The following is a 9,432-nucleotide window of genomic DNA, read 5'->3' as shown; positions in this document are numbered from 1 at the left end:
TCACTGACAGAAGTAGCATATTGGCCATCGATGTCCAAGGATGTACACAGCTATGTCCAAGGCTGCCTCATCTGTGCCCAGTTTCAACCCTCCCAGCCGCTTGCTAGAGCACCACTGCAACGCAGGGGAATAACCTTCCCTTGGTCCCACCTGCAGATCGACTGGGTTGGACCGGTTCCCAAATCGGCAAGAGGAAACAAATATATGCTAACTGTAACTTGCAGTTTCACAAAGTGGGTGGAATGCCTTCCAGCGCCAAACGATACAGCTGTCACAACCGCTGTACTGCTGATTAACCACGTTTTCAGTCGATGGGGACTTCCACTCTGCATTGACTCTGACCGAGGAACTCATTTCACATCCAGTGTAATGACGTCCCTGTTTGAACTTCTGGGAGTGGAAGTGAGATTCCACCTCCCCTATCACCCACAGTCATCCGGACAGGTCGAACGGATGAACCGCACGGTCGTCTCTATGCTCAAAAAGTACGTCTGCTCCACTGGGAAGGACTGGGACGTCAAGCTCCCTCTGGTCCTGATGGCCATACGGTCCACTCCACAGCGATCCACTGGGGTTACGCCCTTTGAGATGATGACCGGCAGACTAATGACTCTACCACTGCACCTCCTGTATCACCCAGAGGATGTAAGTGTTGCCACTGCCTATACCGCCCATCAGTATGTGGCAGACTTGAAAACACACCTCAGAGCTACGTTCGCGCACGCTCAGAAGAAACTGGAGACCAACGTAGAAGGCGCTAAAGCCTACTACGACCAAAAGACAACCAGCCGCGAATACGAGGTGGGTGACAAAGTATTCTACTTTCGGTTCGCCCAACCGGCACGCAAACCTAAGAAGTTCCTGCCCTGCTGGTCAGGACCATTTGAGATCGTGGCAAAACTCTCTCCAGTTGCATACAGGTTACGCATCACCAAAGCGAGACAGGAGCCTGTCTACAAATGGGTGCATGCAAACCAAATCAAACCCTACGTCAAACCGTCCCCGCGGGTACAGAGACCAGACTCCCCGCAGGAGGTAGACGTAGTCTCTACATAGTTCTATGCATGGAAATGGAAAGGGGGGAAAGTGCACGTTTAACCCATTAACATGTACTAACCGACAAAGAACCAGGCCCCCCGCCGTCACTTTCACTAACCAAGAGTAACTCCTCTTAGACCTCTAACAGGAAGTACCTACTAAAACCTTACAGGGTACTTTGGAACCTACATTCTGCTCTGATTAATGAATCTCTACGTGCAATCAAGACTTTGTCTGAAACCATACATCAGGATATTGTGTACACATGAGTGGTGAGAGATTTGATGCAGGACCTGCTCAGGGAAGTAAGTTCCACGCTGGACAGCTTGGTTGAAGGTCGTATTTCCCCGTACTTGGTACCACTGGACCTGCTCAAAGATAGCTTGACAGCTGCTACCCCTCTACTGTGCACCTTTCACAAATCCACCTAGCGTACAGCCTAGGCAGTGCAATTCCCATTCACGTTGAAAAAAAATTAGAACTCGGTTTCCTGTTAAACGTTCCCATAATTGTGACACCTCACATCTATAGGTTTAGGTCGATGCTGAACATTGGTATTTGAAAGGACGGTAGGCATTTCCACTTTGAACTAGAAACCTGACACTCCATCACCTCAACCTCGAACAGCATGACTCAGAGATTGAGATCATGGACGCTTTCCGGGGTTGTAACTTTGCCTTCGATTTAGAAATTGACCAACAATTACTGATTGAAGGAACCAAATTTGCTAAGTTCACACAAAACCCGCGTGAACTTACTTTGACGCCCAAGACGCTACATTGACACAGATTATACCACCTTAATCTGCACATTGGTCGCCCTGGGGATGGGATGGCTCATCACGGCCGTGATTGCTTATTCCGCCTACAGGCGTGTTAAGAAACTCCAAGATAAGATGCACTTGCTCACCTACGGTGTGCCTCGTGACCGCGTTCGGGTAGACTCCAAGCGCGAATGTACCACACCTGTCTAAAGGGGGTGAGCAACATTTTCTTTGTTATTCTGTAACCCTAAGAGTAGTTCTCACTTTAGTCTACCTCACATTTTTTATCTGAGTGTTGCATTATGTCACATTCTTTATAAGCTACACACTGAATGTATGACCTAAGAATGTATTTTATGAGACCTCAAGGTTGCTATGAATTTTCTTGGGTGTTATATGTTTTTTTTTTTGGGTTTTCTGTATTTTTGTTTCGTACTTGGTCACATATTAACTAGTGGTTATGTGCCGGCCCAGCTCAGTCTGTCAATGACTCTGTCTGACGCACCAGCACATTGTAGTACCTCTTAGTTTTATGGTCCTTGTTTTAGCCCAAAGACTGTCCTGATCCACCCTTTGGACCAAAAAGGGGGGAATCTTGGGACCACATAGGTCAATGCGCGTTTGCGAACTATGGACCTCGTACATCACCGCGTGCTCCATAAACTGAACTGTATGGCCGGCGGTGAGATGCCTTTGTGTCCCCTCGTGGAGTTAACCGCCCACCGACCTTCCTGCTTCTACACTACTACCTCTCGCATGGACGACATCTTCATTGCGTACCACCTGCGTGAGTGGCTTCTTCTCGTTATGCGCGTTGGGGACTATCCCGTTTCCTATCCTCTTTGTGCCTGACAAAGACAAAGACCAAAGGCGCCAGGATCCAAGACAAAGACCAAAGACAAAGGCGTCCAAGGAGACCAACGTCCTAAGGGACAAACCCACCTGTGCTTCCGACAATCAAGTCGACCTACGTTCATGAGGAACAAACCCATCTGTGCTTCCGACGATCGAGCTTTGGGCGCGATCCCCGAAACCAAAAGGGGGAATGTTGAGGGTCTGACCTCATGAGGAAATTACTATGCAGTGATTTTCTCCAAAATGACTGTGCTTAAATTGCTCTGAAAAGCAAATAATCACATCAGCGCCAAGAAACTTCATTTCCCATGATGCTTTGCACACGGAAGCATTGTGATGACGTCACCGCCTAGTACCAGAAACACGTTCTGCGCATGTGCGGGAAGCCGTGGAGCTTTTCCCGCGAACTAAGACCATAAATCTTCAGCAGAGACAAAGAATCCTCGTTCTTTTGCCCAGGATACCTGGCGGTAAGGACACGCTTGTCAACGCTCCGACTCCCTTGAGCACGCGGAAGCTCTAATTGCCCAAGTTGAGCCCACGGAACTGCTGGAAACTAAACTACAAGCCCATCAGATCTGCTCGTTTCTGCTCCCCTCCAGCTGATGTTTGAGGACACAGAACTGCGGAGGAAAGCAACAACTCCATCAAGCACGCTGTAAGTTATAACTCAGCACAGAAAGAAACTTTGCTGTCTCTGTCCAGCCCGTGGAGAAACACTCGTGAACGCCAAACAACGGAGAAAGCATCAAACCGACGGACGACGCCGAAAGCTGCGGAGAAACACGGAGAACCGTCGAATCAAAGAGGGAGGGACGCCTCGCTCTTCTGGTGATCAGCAACTCATCTCTTTCTCTCTCTCCTTCTTCTTCCGTTAACTCTATAGTCCAGAATAAGCAATAAAACCGCGCTATTGCTTAAAAAGTAGCTTCGTGTTTTCCTCTTTCGTCCCAAACACGTCCGTCGGGTCATTTTGAAAGAATAAACTGCTTATTGATCATTGTTTGGTATCTTAAAATGGTTTCTGTCATGGCCAGGCTGAAACTAAAAGATATTAATTTGTGATTAATCTTTTGTGTTGTTTCATGATCTTTTGAAATGTTTTGAGTGATTTAAGGTTAAGTTACTACTGATTCTAAGTGCTTTGGAAGTTAAAGTGCAAGTTGCCACCCACACTTTAGCCAGACAAAGGGGTCAGCCATCTTGTATTCAAGACTCCATTTTGAATCCATACACACGCACACACACACACTACTCCTTTGTGAGAACAAAGGACCCCATTCATACATCCTCCATCACATGCAAACACATCCATCTTCAATCATATCACACGGTTATTATTCATCTATTCCACTGTTTATTCATTTGACAAATTGTTAATTAAATGTTATAAAATTCAGATTTTTGTGTCCAGTAGCTTTGTTGTGTCGAAGAGAAGTCTCTGCTCCGAGGATTCTACGAACTTCAAGAAAGACTGATAAGAGTTTTGGATTCATTTCCCTTTCTAATTAAAGGGTGGTGCCCCGAAGATATCTAAGAATATCTTAATTAATTAATAAATCAGTAAATAGTTCCATATTTACAGAATTTATTGAAGAATCCAAAAGTAAGTTAAAGCTTACGAATTGTTCGCTCCTAATAACCCCAACATGATCAATCCAGACGAGACCCCATCCATTTATCGAAGATCCATATAATCATTTGTTGCAGCCCTAATGGTCACTGCGTCTCTGGTTTAGAGGTGTTTCTAGCTGTCTACAATACTGCTGCTGCCTTTTTTCTGCTGTGATCTCAAAATTAATGACTTACTGTTCTTTTCTTTTGACGCCAATTAGTTTTGGTTGTACCCTACAAACTCAGGACTCTTGAGTTTTCTGCTGTTAGCAAGTATACTGTTAAATATTTCATTGGGTTTTTTACAGTACCTTATTGGCAACACTGTGACGCTGCCTGCGACAACGCAATGTTTAAAAAGCAAGTATGTTCCTGGCCAAAGAGTGCAGAACTCTTGTGACAAATTAAATTCATGGATTTTATGCCCCTTGTGCCAGTTTTTAATGGTGATAATTTAAATAACTGAACAAAAATCTTCGAGTTTAGCCCAAGACTTATGTCGAAGGTTCGTCTAATTTCTGAAAGAAGCCTAAACCAACACATCACATGAAAGTTTACCCACTGTTCTCCGTTCGCCAGGAACGACCGCCAGCTCGAATATTTTCTTAAAACAGACCCATTGGGTTTATACAGGTTTTCAGTCATTTTGAAGAATACACATTTAGTCCAATCACTTCCAGAGGATTATTCTTTCTCCTTCAATCTGTGACTCAGAAAACAAATAGCTGGGAAAGGTTAAGCAGCCCACTTCCTGTCAGTTGTTAGAACAAGAGCAGGCGGGCTGCGGAGGAAACAGAACCACGTTCAGCCAAAGATCAACATTTCATAAAACTCGGAAAGTCCAAAATGTTTTAATAACAATGTCTTAGCAGATGAGAGGAAAAGCCTTGAAGGGAGAAGGATGGTCTTTGTTATCTTAGTGTGAGAGTGACCTTTGACTACAGGTGTTGAGGTGTTTTCAGTCCTTTGACGTCTGAGAAAATATCAGCTTGCTCTCATCACTCCTGCCGTCTGAGCTCCTGTGATCTTAATGAAGGCTGAAGACCTGCCAGAACATTATCTCCAGAGGTTGGTCTTATGAAGAAGCTGTGACGGATCTACACCAAACTGTGGATACATGCAAACACCCAGAATGTGCTTCGAGGCAGTCAGCCCTGCAACAAGACATTAATCACAATTTGATCATTATTTAGTAAATTTGTTCATATTGAAATTAGAATTTTGTTTTGTGCATTTACATCTTTTTTACAATTCTTTCCATTCTAAAACTTCCAAACGTGGTAAGATCAACAGCAAAAATGTTTATAAAAATATGTGACATTTATACAGTTTTATGTATTTAAATGTTCTAAAGTAGGGACGTCCAAACCTTTCAAGACAAGGGCCAAAATCATCGCCACAAAAATAAGACATTTCAGATGGTATTCAAATATATTGCACACATCTGTAAAACTGGATGTTAGTGCTTTGATTTGAATTGTTTGCCATAATCATGAATTCAGAATGTTACAGCGGGGGTGTGCCTTTCTTCACAATCATGTTTTCAAAAAATAAAATAGGAACTGAACACTAACATTGTTCAATTTTTATTTGATATCTACAAAAGACTTGTAAGTGATGACTGAACCATTGAAAGGTCAACTAAACTGAAAAAACCTTTTTTCATTATTATTTCTGATCATAATCGGTCACTGAGTTTTACATGCAGGCTGAACATGAAAATCATCTTTACTCACAACACGGAAGGCTGTTGTTGGTTTAGCGTCTAGGAAACAGCAGAGAATGTCTCGACTAGTGGATGCTAATGTTAGCATTAGCAACTCCACAACATGACAGAACAACTCCAGATTTGCGTTATTTGTGGACACAAAACATTAAGGTTGCAAAGCAAATGGAGTCAGTATAGAGTTGTGTTGCTGTTAGCCAATCAGATAAAAGACGTCCAAATATCAGAATATGAGGGTCTAAATCCTGTTGTCTTCTGTCAGTCTCTCCTCCAGCTGATTAATTCATCCCCAAACTGGTGTGCTGGGACTTTATCCCCAAGAGTACGACTTATAAGGCATTCATTCCTTGTAAGGCCACTGTAAATGTATTAAAATATGCATAAAGTTGACCTTGAATACATCAATATTAAATAATTTCATCATGATTGTACAAAGCGTTTCATTTATTCTGGTGAAAATAAATGGCAGTGGTAGGTTTTCATATTCTGTAGGAGTAATAGAGTTTTGGACTGTGAGTAAAGGCAGGAAATACCCTTAACAAAACATAATTGGCTCAGCAGTCATCCCTAAATGCAGAAGACACTGATAGGTGTTAGATTTGCAGTCATTCACTCATGAAGCAAAATAAAAACATACCCAATCATCCACCCACCCAACCAACCATTCATCCACCCACCAAACAACCATCAACTCACCCAACCATTCAACCAACCATCCACCCACCCAACTTTTCATCCACCCACCTAACCATCCACCCACCCAACCAACCAACCAACCATCCACCCAACCATTCATCCACCCACCTAACCATCCACCCACCCAACCAACCATCCATCCATCCATCCATCCACTCACCCAACCAACCAACCATTCATCCACCCACCAAACAAACATCAACTCACCCAACAATTCAACTAACCAACCATCCACCTACCCAATCATCCATCCATCCACTCACCCAACCAACCAACCATCCATCCACCCACCAAACAACCATCAACTCACCCAACCATTCAACCAACCATCCATCCATCCATCCATCTACCCACCCACCAACCAGAATCAGAAGGGTTTATTGCCATATGTGTGAGAAATCCCAACATTAGGAACTTGCTGTGGTACTTGGTGCAAAAATAAGAAATAAGTACAAAAAAATAAAGAGGCAATGACTTGAGAAAATGTCTTCTTCCGGCTCTTGGAGGGTGCAGATGCGTTTTTCCTCCTCTCCTCCATATCTTATCCTCAACGCCCTGTGTGTGCTGGGTGCACGGCAGCTTCTGCATTTTTTCTGGAAACTGGAAACTGAAATTCACTCAAATGGATCTCGTCAGTTGGTCACTCAACGCGATTGGAGAACGGGAGAAGGGGCTCCCGGATGCCCCTCCAGGGCAGACCCAGTTGGACACATCATGGACTCCTGGAAACAGTGGAACTTGATTTGTTTATCTCAGCTGTCTGTGGAGGACTCTGAAGACGTGTGGAAATCCGTGGTGTTGGTGTCAGGTTTCCTGCTCATTGGCCTTGGAGGCTACCTGGCTTTCCGGAAAATTAACGAGCTGTCGATGAATATTGGCCTGATCCCGAAGCTCAGAGATGGTTTGCACCGAGCTGTGAATTCACAGACTCACATAATTGTCGAGATGAATTGTAAGCTTGGAACTTTGGCCAAGATTCATTACTGGCACAAAAGATGGATGCCATCAAGGAGAGAGTGGACGAATCAGCACGGATTGGGATAGATTAATGTCTATTATTGGGATTTTGAGAGGTTGAGGACCAACAAACTGTAAGACGGACAGGAAATTATCTCTGTCTGGCCCCAAAACAATTTCTAATCGGAACCTGGCGCCCTTGAACCTGCAAGGCTCCAACGAAAACTCCCCCCTCAGAAGATATGTGGAATGTGCCATCGCTATGGCAACTGAACTCCTTTCCCAGCCTGGGCGGGACTGCGGAAAGGCCGCTGAAACGTTCCAGGGTCACTGCAACCCTCCAACCCTCAATGCTCCTCCCCCTATCCACACTGAGGTGACATGCGCTGCTTATCGTGGCTGCAGGAACTGAAGTGGGGATAGTCCCAACCCACCACCCCACCTAGTGGACACTTATGTTGTGTTGTCTGAAGTCTGTTGCATATCTGTCTGAGGTGTTTTTTTTTTTTTTTTTTTTTTTTTTTTGCAGAGCAAAGCTGCCCTCCCGGTGGAAGGTAGCTCTGAAGTGCCTTTTTTTCCCCTCTACCTGAACCAATCCTCATGTAAACCCCTTATCTCTATTAAGGTAGCGCGACTCAGGGTTGCGAATGACCACAGTCACCAATTCTTGTCATATGTCTTGCCCATGTATGTCTGATCTCTGAATTGTGTGTACTGAAACTCTAATTTCCCTCTGGGATTAATAAAGTATCTTTGATTGATTGATTTGATTATATATACAAGACAGTGTAGGTACTGATCAGAGCAGAACAGTCAGGTGCAAACAGGTCAACCAAACAACCAACCAAACATCCATCCATCCACTCATCCACTCCTTAGGTCACTTGAGAATATTCAATCAACCTAACCAGCATGTTCAGAACCATGTGAGGACACGATCCACACGTACACATAACAAACATGAAAACACAACAGAGAGGCATCCCCAACTGAGATTTGAACCATAACCTTCTTAGTTTTTTTTTACCACAACAATAAACCTGTTGCCCCATTAGAATCATTACAATTATTTATTTATCAACATCTAAAGTTAAATTAACAGCACTTTAAACAAACAAAAAAATCAAAGATCATCATTCATTACAAACGATAAGCACAATGCAGCTGCTTCACAAAATTACAAAATTATAAAAAATGTTCTCTTGCTTTCAGAAGATCTAAACATATAAAACACTTATTCAGTGATGAAAATCTTACTAACAATGGTGATTAATATAATTAATTAAAATTAAGTAATTTTCTGCTTATTTAATAATTACACAAGTGTGGGTAAACAAGCACAAATGTCATTTATTTGAAGTTGTTTTATAAAACAAGTCCAATGAGCTCATTTTGTGCTTATTGGCAGTGTTGAGTCTTTAAATTGGTTGGTCCATCAGCCCCAAGGTTGGATATCCACTCCTCTGGGATGAAACATGAAGGCATCCACAAACAAAAATAAAAAGCACAGGAGGTTAACCATAAGCATAGCCGAACTCACCTGCTGTGGTAAAATGCCCATGGGGAGGAAGCCAGTAAGACCGGCTGGAAGGCAATATTTGCTCCTGAAGCTGATTGGGTGATAGAAATGAGTTTACAAAAACAAAATGAAGATTAAAGGATATGAAAATTAAGAAAAATGACATTGTGCCAGCAAAGAAATGAGAGATGAATACATAGAAACAATTTTCAGCAGAGCTCAGATTTCTCTAAAGAATGTTATTTTTTTGTTTATTTTTTGGAT

Source organism: Nothobranchius furzeri, chromosome 12 (genome assembly GCF_043380555.1).
Source record: "Nothobranchius furzeri strain GRZ-AD chromosome 12, NfurGRZ-RIMD1, whole genome shotgun sequence".
Classification (NCBI taxonomy): Eukaryota; Metazoa; Chordata; class Actinopteri; order Cyprinodontiformes; family Nothobranchiidae; genus Nothobranchius; species Nothobranchius furzeri.
The sequence above is the reverse complement of the archived record's forward strand: the minus strand, read 5'-3'. Positions refer to the sequence as shown.